This window comes from Rattus norvegicus, chromosome 1 (genome assembly GCF_021556685.1).
Source record: "Rattus norvegicus strain SHRSP/BbbUtx chromosome 1, alternate assembly SHRSP_T2T, whole genome shotgun sequence".
In the NCBI taxonomy this organism is placed as follows: domain Eukaryota; kingdom Metazoa; phylum Chordata; class Mammalia; order Rodentia; family Muridae; genus Rattus; species Rattus norvegicus.
The window spans coordinates 252,227,260-252,241,449 of record NC_141534.1 but is presented as its reverse complement, the minus strand read 5'-3'; the positions used below and the strand labels follow the sequence as shown (position 1 = coordinate 252,241,449).

The 14,190-nt window shown below is 41.9% G+C and overlaps 1 long non-coding RNA gene across 4 annotated transcripts in view; it reads left to right on the top strand.

Annotated features, from left to right (window-relative positions):
- The window catches only part of LOC147997111 (uncharacterized), a 44,357-nt gene that overhangs the window by 12,001 nt on the left and 18,166 nt on the right, over nucleotides 1–14,190 (top strand). For all 4 annotated transcript variants that reach the window (XR_015653349.1, XR_015653345.1, XR_015653347.1 and 1 more), the window contains exon 2: nucleotides 1,999–2,161. This is a non-coding gene — a long non-coding RNA (uncharacterized LOC147997111). The remainder of the gene's footprint in view (nucleotides 1–1,998; nucleotides 2,162–14,190) is intronic.

The following is a 14,190-nucleotide window of genomic DNA, read 5'->3' as shown; positions in this document are numbered from 1 at the left end:
TTATCTTTGACAGTTGTGTCAATGGTTTCTATGGAATCTTCTGCCTCTGAGCTTCTCTCTTCTATCTCTTGTATTCTGTTGGTGATGTGTGTATCTATGGCCCCTTGTCTCTTCCTTTGGTTTTCTATATCCAGGGTTGTCTCCCTTTGTGCTTTCTTTATTGCTTCTATTTTCATTTTTCATTCCTTCACCTGTTTGTTTGTGTTTTCCTGGAATTCTTTCAAGGTGTTTTGTGATTACTTTCTATATGCTTCTACTCGTTTATTTATATTTTCCTGTATTTCTAAGGCAGTTCTTTATGTCTTTCTTGAAGTCCTTCTTCATCATGATAAAATGTGATTTAAAATCAAGATCTTGTTTTTCTGGTGTGTTTGGATATTCAGTGTTTGCTTTGGCAGAAGAATTGGGCTCCGATAATGCCATGTAGTCTTGGTTTTTGTTGCTTGGGTTCCTGCTCATGCCTCTTGCCATCAGGTTGTCTCTGGTGTTACCTTGTTCTGCTATTTCTGACAGTCGCTAGACCATCCTGTGTGTCAGGAGTGCTGTAGACCTGTTTTCCTGTTTTCTTTCAGCCAGTTATGGGAACAGAATGTTCTGCTTTCAGGTGTGTAGTCTTTCCTGTCTACTGGTCTTCAGGTGTTCCTTTGGGCGTGTGTCCTGAGTCCACCAGTCAGGTCACTTGGAGCAGAAAAGTTGGTCTTCCCTCTAATCCCAGGGCTGAAGTTGCTCCTGGGGCGCTGCTTTTGAGCTCCTCTTGAGGGTGACAATCAGAAGGGCCTGCAGTTCACCAGGTTCCCAGAAGGCATTAGGTATTTTCCTCTGGAGTCACAAATGTGGGCAGAGTGTAGTGTCTTCTGTCTTCCCAGGCATGTGTGACCCTCTGAAGCCTTCCCTCCCATGGGATTTGGGTGCAGGGAGCTGTTGACCCATTCCCTCCAGATTCGGGTGGTGTCTGGACCACAGGGGATCTTTAGATTGAGTGCCCCTTTCTTCCTGTTCCCCTAAAGTTCTATTCTTTTTATCTGACTTTTGCATCCAGTGTTGGTCAGAAAATTAGTAATACTCTAGGTTTACGATTGAACAACCTGAAATGCAAGTAATTATGAACTATTTTTTAACATCATTTTCTATTATTTTGACTGAAGGTAAAGGGTAAGTAATATTTCAATGATTCAGAATTTTATACTTGCATTGATTTTTGATTTGGCATTAATGTTGTACTCTGAAGAAATTACTGGTGCCTTATTTGAAGTAATCTAATGTGAATGAACTCATACATGAAATAAAAACTGTAAACAGTGTGTGGTAGCACATGTAGTATTATCCCAATCACTTTTATTCCATTCATAGGCCATCACTGGGGCCTAGGATGCTGATTAGTGAGAATGCATTTTTTTCTATGATGTTTCATGCTATGGTACACTTTGTTTGATGTACATTCTATGTATTTATTATAATAGATGAGAATGGAAGTGGAACATTTGTGATGATCTCAGGTTTTAGATTTCTACTCTTTATCACAGGGCTACCTTATCTTAACAGGAAGTTAAGATAACTTCCTGGTTAGCTGGTTCTGCCACACTCATCTGGCTATTGAAATTCATTTCAGTATGGGAATATCATGAAAGTCACTCTCAATATCCAATAATGGATAAGCAGAGTGTCAAAATTGTGTCTACTTATTTGAAATAGAACCCTGAAAATAAATGTAGATATTTTACTTCAGTTTTATTGTGTAACATGATGAACAGATGAGGTTAATATCTTAGTGTTATAAATCTCTGGTTTTGTTGTGTCAACAGCCTGGGAGATATTCTGGCACTGTAAGCCACCAATATATGATAATCATTATAATGTAAAGAATTATACAGACTTTAAACTGTTTTTTTTCAGAATAAAAATATTATGACACAGTACTATCATCAAACTAAATAGACTCATTCTATGGAAAATACAATGACACTTCCACTAATATTTATGTTTGCTATTTCTTTCCAGTTTTCTAAAACCTATGGTCCTGTGTACACTCTATATTTTGGCTCACAGCCTACTGTGTTATTGTATGGCTATGAGGCATTGAAAGAAGCCCTCATTGACTATGGGGAAGCGTTCTCTGGAAGAGGAAGGATCCCAATTCATGAAAAGGTTTCTAAAGGTCAAGGTAAGTGTATGTACGCTTATGTGTATACTGGGCAGATTCCAGAGTAAACTGAATGGTGGAGGGTAGAGATCATATTTGTCTTTCCAGAATAGGCTAGGACTCTATAGCTGCCAAATGTCAGCACCTTTTGTATTTGAGATTTCCAGTGTCTATTCCAATTCCTTTAGGCATTGCTTTTATTTATATTCTTTTTTTCAAATTTTATTTATGTATTCTTTTTATCTTTATTAAATGAGTATTTCTTATTTACATTTCTTTTTTTTTCTTTTCTTTTTTTTTTTTTATTAACTTGAGTATTTCTTATATACATTTCGAGTGTTATTCCCTTTCCCGGTTTCCGGGCAAACATCCCCCTCCCCCCTCCCCTTCCTTATGGGTGTTCCCCTCCCAACCCTCCCCCCATTGCCGCCCTCCCCCCATAGACTAGTTCACTGGGGGTTCAGTCTTAGCAGGACCCAGAGCTTCCCCTTCCACTGGTGCTCTTACTAGGATATTCATTGCTACCTATGGGGTCAGAGTCCAGGGTCAGTCCATGTATAGTCTTTAGGTAGTGGCTTAGTCCCTGGAAGCTCTGGTTGCTTGGCATTGTTGTACTTTTGGGGTCTCGAGTCCCTTCAAGCTCTTCCAGTTCTTTCTCTGATTCCTTCAATAGGGGACCTATTCTCAGTTCAGTGGTTTGCTGCTGGCATTCGCCTCTATATTTGCTGTATTCTGGCTGTGTCTCTCAGGAGCGATCTACATCCGGCTCCTGTCGGTCTGCACTTCTTTGCTTCATCCATCTTGTCTAATTGGGTGGCTGTATATGTATGGGCCACATGTGGGGCAGGCTCTGAATGGGTGTTCGTTCAGTCTCTGTTTTAATCTTTGCCTCTCCCTTCCCTGCCAAGGGTATTCTTTTTCCTCATTTAAAGAAGGAGTGAAGCATTCACATTTTGATCATCCGTCTTGAGTTTCGTTTGTTCTAGGGATCTAGGGTAATTCAAGCATTTGGGCTAATAGCCACTTATCAATGAGTGCATACCATGTATGTCTTTCTGTGATTGGGTTAGCTCACTCAGGATGATATTTTCCAGTTCCAACCATTTGCCTACGAATTTCATAAACTCGTTGTTTTTGATAGCTGAGTAATATTCCATTGTGTAGATGTACCACATTTTCTGTATCCATTCCTCTGTTGAAGGGCATCTGGGTTCTTTCCATTTTCTGGCTATTATAAATAAGGCTGCGATGAACATAGTGGAGCACGTGTCTCTTTTATATGTTGAGGCATCTTTTGGGTATATGCCCAAGAGAGGTATAGCTGGATCCTCAGGCAGTTCAATGTCCAATTTTCTGAGGAACCTCCAGACTGATTTCCAGAATGGTTTTACCAGTCTGCAATCCCACCAACAATGGAGGAGTGTTCCTCTTTCTCCACATCCTCGCCAGCATCTGCTGTCACCTGAGTTTTTGATCTTAGCCAATCGCACTGGTGTGAGGTGAAATCTCAGGGTTGTTTTGATTTGCATTTCCCTTATGACTAAAGATGTTGAACATTTCTTTAGGTGTTTCTCCGCCATTCGGCATTCCTCAGCTGTGAATTCTTTGTTTAGCTCTGAACCCCATTTTTTAATAGGGTTATTTGTTTCCCTGCGGTCTAACTTCTTGAGTTCTTTGTATATTTTGGATATAAGGCCTCTATCTGTTGTAGGATTGGTAAAGATCTTTTCCCAATCTGTTGGTTGCCGTTTTGTCCTAACCACAGTGTCCTTTGCCTTACAGAAGCTTTGCAGTTTTATGAGATCCCATTTGTCGATTCTTGATCTTAGAGCATAAGCCATTGGTGTTTTGTTCAGGAAATTTTTTCCAGTGCCCATGAGTTCCAGATGCTTCCCTAGTTTTTCTTCTATTTGTTTGAGTGTGTCTGGTTTGATGTGGAGGTCCTTGATCCACTTGGACTTAAGCTTTGTACAGGGTGATAAGCATGGATCGATCTGCATTCTTCTACATGTTGCCCTCCAGTTGAACCAGCACCATTTGCTGAAAATGCTATCTTTTTTCCATTTGATGGTTTTGGCTCCTTTGTCAAAAATCAAGTGACCATAGGTGTGTGGGTTCATTTCTGGGTCTTCAATTCTATTCCATTGGTCTATCTGTCTGTCTCTGTACCAATACCATGCAGTTTTTATCACTATTGCTCTGTAATACTGCTTGAGTTCAGGGATAGTGATTCCCCCTGAAGTCCTTTTATTGTTGAGGATAGCTTTAGCTATCCTGGGTTTTTTGTTATTCCAGATGAATTTGCAAATTGTTCTGTCTAACTCTTTGAAGAATTGGATTGGTATTTTGATGGGGATTGCATTGAATCTGTAGATTGCTTTTGGTAAAATGGCCATTTTTACTATATTAATCCTGCCAATCCATGAGCATGGGAGATCTTTCCATCTTCTGAGGTCTTCTTCAATTTCTTTCCTCAGTGTCTTGAAGTTCTTATTGTACAGATCTTTTACTTGCTTGGTTAAAGTCACACCGAGGTACTTTATATTATTTGGGTCTATTATGAAGGGTGTCGTTTCCCTAATTTCTTTCTCGGCTTGTTTCTCTTTTGTATAGAGGAAGGCAACTGATTTATTTGAGTTAATTTTATACCCAGCCACTTTGCTGAAGTTGTTTATCAGCTTTAGTAGTTCTCTGGTGGAACTTTTGGGATCACATAAATATACTATCATGTCATCTGCAAATAGTGATATTTTGACCTCTTCTTTTCTGATCTGTATCCCTTTGATCTCCTTTTGTTGTCTGATTGCTCTGGCTAGAACTTCAAGAACTATATTGAATAAGTAGGGAGAGAGTGGGCAGCCTTGTCTAGTCCCTGATTTTAGTGGGATTGCTTCAAGTTTCTCTCCATTTAGTTTAATGTTAGCAACTGGTTTGCTGTATATGGCTTTTACTATGTTTAGGTATGGGCCTTGAATTCCTATTCTTTCTAGGACTTTTATCATGAAGGGGTGTTGAATTTTGTCAAATGCTTTCTCAGCATCTAATGAAATGATCATGTGGTTCTGTTCTTTCAGTTTGTTTATATAATGGATCACGTTGATGGTTTTCCGTATATTAAACCATCCCTGCATGCCTGGGATGAAGCCTACTTGATCATGATGGATGATTGTTTTGATGTGCTCTTGAATTCGGTTTGCCAGAATTTTATTGAGTATTTTTGCGTCGATATTCATAAGGGAAATTGGTCTGAAGTTCTCTTTCTTTGTTGTGTCTTTGTGTGGTTTAGGTATAAGAGTAATTGTGGCTTCGTAGAAGGAATTCGGTAGGGCTCCATGTGTTTCAATTTTGTGGAATAGTTTGGATAATATTGGTATGAGGTCTTCTATGAAGGTTTGATAGAATTCTGCACTAAACCCGTCTGGACCTGGGCTCTTTTTGGTTGGGAGACCTTTAGTGACTGCTTCTATTTCCTTAGGAGTTATGGGGTTGTTTAACTGGTTTATCTGTTCCTGATTTAACTTCGATACCTGGTATCTGTCTAGGAAATTGTCCATTTCCTGAAGATTTTCAAATTTTGTTGAATATAGGTTTTTATAGTAAGATCTGATGATTTTTTGAATTTCCTCCGAATCTGTAGTTATGTCTCCCTTTTCATTTCTGATTTTGTTAATTTGGACACACTCTCTGTGTCCTCTCGTTAGTCTGGCTAAGGGTTTATCTATCTTGTTGATTTTCTCAAAGAACCAACTTTTGGTTCTGTTGATTCTTTCTATGGTCCTTTTTGTTTCTACTTGGTTGATTTCAGCTCTGAGTTTGATTATTTCCTGCCTTCTACTCCTCCTGGGTGTATTTGCTTCTTTTTGTTCTAGAGCTTTTAGGTGTGCTGTCAAGCTGCTGACATATGCTCTTTCCTGTTTCTTTCTGCAGGCACTCAGCGCTATGAGTTTTCCTCTTAGCACAGCTTTCATTGTGTCCCATAAGTTTGAGTATGTTGTATCTTCATTTTCATTAAATTCTAAAAAGTTTTTAATTTCTTTCTTTATTTCTTCCTTGACCAGGTTATCATTGAGTAGAGCATTGTTCAATTTCCACGTATATGTGGGCATTCTTCCCTTATTATTATTGAAGACCAGTTTTAGGCCGTGGTGGTCCGATAGCACGCATGGGATTATTTCTATCTTTCTGTACCTGTTGAGGCCCGTTTTTTGACCAATTATATGGTCAATTTTGGAGAAAGTACCATGAGGAGCTGAGAAGAAGGTATATCCTTTTGCTTTAGGATAGAATGTTCTATAAATATCCGTTAAGTCCATTTGGCTCATGACTTCTCTTAGTCTGTCTACATCACTGTTTAATTTCTGTTTCCATGATCTGTCCATTGATGAGAGTGGGGTGTTGAAATCTCCCACTATTATTGTGTGAGGTGCAATGTGTGTTTTGAGCTTTAGTAAGGTTTCTTTTACGTATGTAGGTGCCCTTGTATTTGGGGCATAGATATTTAGGATTGAGAGTTCATCTTGGTTGATTTTTCCTTTGATGAATATGAAGTGTCCTTCCTTATCTTTTTTGATGACTTTTAGTTGGAAATTGATTTTATTTGATATTAGAATGGCTACTCCAGCTTGCTTCTTCTGACCATTTGCTTGGAAAGTTGTTTTCCAGCCTTTCACTCTGAGGTAGTGTCTGTCTTTGTCTCTGAGGTGTGTTTCCTGTAGGCAGCAGAATGCAGGGTCCTCGTTGCGTATCCAGTTTGTTAATCTATGTCTTTTTATTGGGGAGTTGAGGCCATTGATATTGAGAGATATTAAGGAATAGTGATTATTGCTTCCCGTTATAATCATATTTGGATGTGAGGTTATGTTTGTGTGCTTTCATTCTCTTTGTTTTGTTGCCAAGACGATTAGTTTCTTGCTTCTTCTAGGGTATAGCTTGCCTCCTTATGTTGGGCTTTACCATTTATTATCCTTTGTAGTGCTGGATATGTAGAAAGATATTGTGTAAATTTGGTTTTGTCATGGAATATCTTGGTTTCTCCATCAATGTTAATTGAGAGTTTTGCTGGATACAGTAACCTGGGCTGGCATTTGTGTTCTCTTAGTGTCTGTATGACATCAGTCCAGGATCTTCTGGCCTTCATAGTTTCTGGCGAGAAGTCTGGTGTGATTCTGATAGGTCTCCCTTTATATGTTACTTGACCTTTTTCCCTTACTGCTTTTAATATTCTTTCTTTATTTTGTGCGTTTGGTGTTTTGACAATTATGTGACGGGAGGTGTTTCTTTTCTGGTCCAATCTATTTGGAGTTTTGTAGGCTTCTTGTATGTCTATGGGTATCTCTTTTTTTAGGTTAGGGCAGTTTTCTTCTATGATTTTGTTGAAGATATTTACTGGTCCTTTGAGCTGGGAGTCTTCACTCTCTTCTATACCTATTATCCTTAGGTTTTATCTTCTCATTGAGTCCTGGATTTCTTGTATGTTTTGGACCAGTAGCTTTTTCCGCTTTACATTATCTTTGACAGTTGAGTCAATGATTTCTATGGAATCTTCTGCTCCTGAGATTCTCTCTTCCATCTCTCGTATTCTGTTGGTGAAGCTTGTATCTACAGCTCCTTGTCTCTTCTTTTGGTTTTCTATATCCAGGGTTGTTTCCATGTGTTCTTTCTTGATTGCTTCTATTTCCATTTTTAATTCCTTCAACTGTTTGATTGTGTTTTCCTGGAATTCTTTCAGGGATTTTTGCGATTCCTCTCTGTAGGCTTTTACTTGTTTATTAATGTTTTCCTGTGCTTCCCTAAGTGTGTTCATGTCTTTCTTGAAGTCCTCCAGCATCATGATCAAATATGATTTTGAAACTAGATCTTGCCTTTCTGGTGTGTTTGGATATTCCATGTTTGTTTTGGTGGGAGAATTGGGCTCCGATGATGGCATGTAGTCTTGGTTTCTGTTGCTTGGGTTCCTGCGCTTGCCTCTCGCCATCAGATTATCTCTAGTGTTACTTTGTTCTGCTGTTTCTGACAGTGGCTAGACTGTCCTATAAGCCTGTGTGTCAGGAGTGCTGTAGACCTGTTTTCCTTTCTTTCAGTCAGTTATGGGGACAGAGTGTTCTGCTTTCGGGCGTGTAGTTTTTCCTCTCTACAGGTCTTCAGCTGTTCCTGTGGGCCTGTGTCTTGAGGTCACCAGGCAGCTTTCTTGCAGCAGAAAATTTGGTCTTACCTGTGGTCCCGAGGCTCAGGTTTGCTCGTGGGGTGCTGCCCAGGGGCTCTCTGCAGTGGCAGCAACCAGGAAGACCTGTGCCGCCCCTTCCGGGAGCTTCAGTGCACCAGGGTTCCAGATGGTCTTTGGCTTTTTCCTCTGGCGTCCGAGATGTGTGTGCAGGGAGCAGTCTCTTCTGGTTTCCCAGGCTTGTCCGCCTCTCTGAAGGTTTAGCTCTCCCTCCCACGGGATTTGGGTGCAGAGAACTGTTTATCTGGTCTGTTTCCTTCAGGGTCCGGCGGGGTCCTGCCGCTCCTGGGCCCTCCCCCACGGGAGCCCAGAGGCCTTATACAGTTTCCTCTTGCGCCAGGGATGTGGGCAGGGGTGAGCAGTGTTGGTGGTCTCTTCCGCTCTGCAGCCTCAGGAGTGCCCACCTGACCAGGCGGTTGGGTTTCTCTCTCACCGGGTCTGGGAGCAGAGAGCTGCTGCGGGCCGGGATCCGTGGGTGGGGGACTTCCGGTAAACACAGAACGTGCTGGGTCCTAGAGAAATTCTGCTTCCATGTGTCCCAAGCTCACCAGGCAGCTTTCTTGCAGCAGAAAATTTGGTCTTACCTGTAGTCCCGAGGCTCAGGTTTGCTCGTGGGGTGCTGCCCAGGGGCTCTCTGCAGCGGCAGCAACCAGGAAGACCTGTGCCGCCCCTTCCGGGAGCTTCAGTGCACCAGGGTTCCAGATGGTCTTTGGCTTTTTCCTCTGGCGTCCGAGATGTGTGTGCAGGGAGCAGTCTCTTCTGGTTTCCCAGGCTTGTCCGCCTCTCTGAAGGTTTAGCTCTCCCTCCCACGGGATTTGGGTGCAGAGAACTGTTTATCTGGTCTGTTTCCTTCAGGGTCCGGTGGGGTCCTGCCGCTCCTGGGCCCTCCCCCACGGGAGCCCAGAGGCCTTATACAGTTTCCTCTTGGGCCAGGGATGTGGGCAGGGGTGAGCAGTGTTGGTGGTCTCTTCTGCTCTGCAGCCTCAGGAGTGCCCACCTGACCAGGCGGTTGGGTTTCTCTCTCACCGGGTCTGGGAGCAGAGAGCTGCTGCGGGCCGGGATCCGCGGGTGGGGGACTTCCGGTAAACACAGAACGTGCTGGGTCCTAGAGAAATTCTGCTTCCATGTGTCCCAAGCTCACCAGGCAGCTTTCTTGCAGCAGAAAATTTGGTCTTACCTGTAGTCCCGAGGCTCAGGTTTGCTCGTGGGGTGCTGCCCAGGGGCTCTCTGCAGCGGCAGCAACCAGGAAGACCTGTGCCGCCCCTTCCGGGAGCTTCAGTGCACCAGGGTTCCAGATGGTCTTTGGCTTTTTCCTCTGGCGTCCGAGATGTGTGTGCAGGGAGCAGTCTCTTCTGGTTTCCCAGGCTTGTCCGCCTCTCTGAAGGTTTAGCTCTCCCTCCCACGGGATTTGGGTGCAGAGAACTGTTTATCCGGTCTGTTTCCTTCAGGGTCTGGTGGGGTCCTGCCGCTCCTGGGCCCTCCCCCACGGGAGCCCAGAGGCCTTATACAGTTTCCTCTTGGGCCAGGGATGTGGGCAGGGGTGAGCAGTGTTGGTGGTCTCTTCCGCTCTGCAGCCTCAGGAGTGCCCACCTGACCAGGCGGTTGGGTTTCTCTCTCACCGGGTCTGGGAGCAGAGAGCTGCTGCGGGCCGGGATCCGCGGGTGGGGGCTCTTATTTACATTTCGATTGTTATTCCCCTTCCCGGTTTCCGGGCCAACATCCGCCTAACCCCTTCCCCTCCTCTTCTACATGGGTGTTCCCCTCTCCATCCTCCCCCCATTACTGCCCTCCCCGCAACAATCACGTTCACTGGGGCTTCAGTCTTGGCAGGACCAAGGGCTTCCCCTTCCACTGGTACTCTTACTAGGCTATTCATTGCTACCTATGATGGTGGAGCCTAGGGTCAGTCCATGTATAGTAATTGGGTAGTGGCTTAGTCCCTGGAAGCTCTGGTTGCTTGGCATTGTTGTTCATATGGGATCTTGAGGCCCTTCAAGCTCTTCCAGTCCTTCCTCTGATATCTTCAACGCGGATCCCGTTCTCAGTTCAGTGATTTGCTGCTGGCATATGCCTATGTATTTGCTGTATTCTGGTTGTGTTTCTCAGGAGAGATCTACATCTGGTTCCAATCGGGCTGCACTTCTTTGCTTCATCCATCTTATCTAATTGGGTAGCTGTATATGTATGGACCACATGTGGGGCAGGCTCTGAATGGGTGTTCCTTCTGCCTCTGTTTTAAACTTTGCCTATCTCTTCCCTGCCAAGAGTATTCTTGTTCCCCTTTAAAAGAAGGAGTGAAGCATTCACATTTTCATCATCTGTCTTGAGTTTCATGTGTTCTGTGCATCTAGGCAATTCAAGCATTTGGGCTAATAGCCACTTATCAATGAGTGCATACCATGAGTGTTTTCTGGTGATTGGGTTACCTCGCTCAGGATGATATTTTCCAGTTCCACCCATTTGCCTATGAATTTCATAAAGGCATTGTTTTTGATAGCTGAGTAATATTCCATTGTGTAGATGTACCACATTTTCTGTATCCATTCCTCTGTTGAAGGGCATCTGGGTTCTTTCCAGCTTCTGGCTATTCTAAATAAGGCTGCGATGAACGTAGTGGAGCACGTGTCTCTTTTATATGTTGAGGCATCTTTTGGGTATATGTCCAAGAGAGGTAGAGCTGGATCCTCAGGCAGTTCAATGTCCAATTTTCTGAGGAACCTCCAGACTGATTTCCAGAATGGTTGTACCAGTCTGCAATCCCACCAACAATGGAGGAGTGTTCCTCTTTCTCCACATCCTTGCCAGCATTTGTTGTCACCAGAGTTTTTGATCTTAGCCATTCTCACTGATGTGAGGTGAAATCTCAGGGTTGTTTTGATTTGCATTTCCCTTATGACTAAAGATGTAGAACATTTCTTTAGGTGTCTCTCAGCCCTTTGGCATTCCTCAGCTGTGAATCCTTTGTTTAGCTCTGAACCCCAATTTTAATAGGGTTATTTGTCTCCCTGCAGTCTATCTTCTTGAATTCCTTGTATATTTTGGATATAAGCCCTCTATCTGTTGTAGGATTGGTAAAGATACTTTTCCCATCTGTTGGTTGCTGTTTTGTCCTTACAACAGGGTCCTTTGCCTGACAGAAGCTTTGCAGTTTTATGAGATCCCATTTGTCGATTCTTGATCTAAGAGCGGAAGCCATTGGTGTTTTGTTCAGGAAATTTTTTTCCAGTGCCCATGTTTTTGAGATAGTTCCCCACTTTTTCTTCTATTAGTTTGAGTGTATCTAGTTTGATGTGGAGGTCCTTGATCCACTTGGACTTAAGCTTTGTATAGGGTGATAAGCATGGATTGATCTGCATTCTTCTACATGATGACTTCCAGTTGAACCAGCACCATTTGCAGAAAATGCTATCTTTTTTCCATTGGATGGTTTTGGTTTCTTTGTCAAAAATCAAGTGACCATAGGTGTGTGGGTTCATTTCTGGGTCTTCAATTCTATTCCACTGGTCTATCTGTCTGTCTCTGTACCAATACCATGCAGTTTTTATCACTATTTCTCTGCAATACTGCTTGAGTTCAGGGATAATGATTCCCCCTGAAGTCCTTTTATTGTTGAGGATAGTTTTAGCTATCCTGGGTATTTTTGTTATTTGAGATGAATTTGCAAATTGTTTTGTCTAACTCTCTGAAGAATTGGATTGGTATTTTGATGGGGATTACATTGAATCTGTAGATCGCTTTTGGTCAAATGGCCATTTTTACTATATTGATCCTGCCAATCCATGAGCATGGGAGATCTTTCCATCTTCTGAGGTCTTCTTCAATTTCTTTCTTCAGAGGCTTGAAGTTCTTATGGTACATATCTTTTACTTGCTTGGTTAAAGTCACACCAAGATATTTTATATTATTTGGGACTATTATGAAGGGTGTCATTTCCCTAATTTCTTTCTTGGCTTGTTTCTCTTTTGTTTAGAGGAAGGCTACTGATTTATTTAAGTTTATTTTGTACCCAGCCACTTTGCTGAAGTTGTTTATCAGCTTTAGTAGTTCTGTGGTGGAACTTTTGGGATCACTTAAATATACTATCATATCATCTGCAAGTAGTGATATTTTGACTTCTTCTTTTCCATTCTGCATCCACTTGATCTCCTTTTGTTGTCTTATTGCTCTGGCTAGAACTTCAAGAACTATATTGAATAAGTAGGGAGAGAGTGGGCAGCTTTGTGTAGTCCCTGATTCTATTGGGATTGCTTCAAGTTTCTCTCCATTTATTTTAATTTTAGAGACTGGTTTGCTGTATATGGCTTTTACTATGTTTAGGTATGGGCCTTGAATTCCTATTTTTTCCAGGACTTTTACAATGAAGGGGTGTGTAATTTTGTCAAATGCTTTCTCAGCATATGATGAAATGATAATGTGGTTTTGTTATTTCAGTTTGTTTATATAATGGATTACGTTGATGGTTTTCTGTAGATTAAGTCATCCCTGCATTCCCGGGATGAAGCCTACTTGATCATGCTGGATGATTGTTTTGTTGTGCTCTTGGATTCGGTTTGCCAGAATGTTTATGAGTATTTTTGCGTCGATATTCATAAGGGAAATTGGTCTGAAGTTCTCTTTCTTTGTTGGGTCTTTGTGTGGTTTAGGGATAAGAGTAATTATGGCTTCATAGAAGTAATTCGGTAGTGCTCCATCTGTTTCAATTTTGTGGAATAGTTTGGATAATATTGGTATGAGGTCTTCTATGAAGTTCTGATACAATTCTGCACTAAACCCATCTGGACCTGGGCTCTTTTTGGTTGGGAGACCTTTTCTGATTGCTTCTATTTCGTTAGGAGTTATGGGGCTGTTTAAATGGTTTATCTGTTCCTGATTTAACTTTGGTACCTGGTATCTGTCTAGGACATTTTCCATTTCATGCAGATTTTTAAGTTGTGTTGAATATAGGCTTTTGTAGTAGGATCTGATGATTTTTTTGCATTTCCTATGATTCTGTAGTTATGTCTCTTTTTCATTTTTGATTTTGTTAATTTGTACACACTCTCTGTGTCCTCTCATTAGTATGGCTAAGGATTTATCTATTGATTTTCTGAAAGAACCAACTTTTGGTTCTGTTGATTCTTTCTATGGTCCTTTGTGTTTCTACTTGCTTAATTTCAGCTCTGAGTTTGATTATTTTCTGCCTTCTACTCCACTTGGGTGTATTTGCTTCTTTTTGTTCTAGAGCTTTTAGGTGTGCTGTCAAGTTGCTGACATATGCTGTCTCCTGTTTCTCTCTGCAGGCACCGAGAGCTAGGAGTTTTCTTCTTAGCACAGCTTTCATTATGTCCCATAAGTTTGGGTATGTTGTACCTTCATTTTCATTAAATTCTAAAAAGTCTTTAATTTCTTTCTTTATTTCTTTTTTGACCAGGTTATTATTGATTAGAGCACTGCTCAACTTCCATATATATGTTGTCGTTCTTCCCTTATTGTTATTGAAGACCAGCTTTACCCCGTGGTGGTCTGAGAGGACCCATGGGATTATTTCTATCTTTCTGAATCTGTTGAGGCCTGATTTATGACCAATTATATGGTCAATTTTGGAGAAAGTACCATGACGTGGTGAGAAGAATGTATATCTTTTTTTTTTTTTTTAGGATAGAATGTTCCATAAATATCTTTTTTTTTTTATTAACTTGAGTATTTCTTATTTACATTTCGAATGTTATTCCCTTTCCCGGTTTCCAGGCAAACATCCAATCCCTCCCCCTCCCCTTCTTTATGGGTGTTCCCCTCCCCATCCTCCCCCCATTGCCGCCCTCCCCCCAACAATCACGTTCACTGGGGGTTC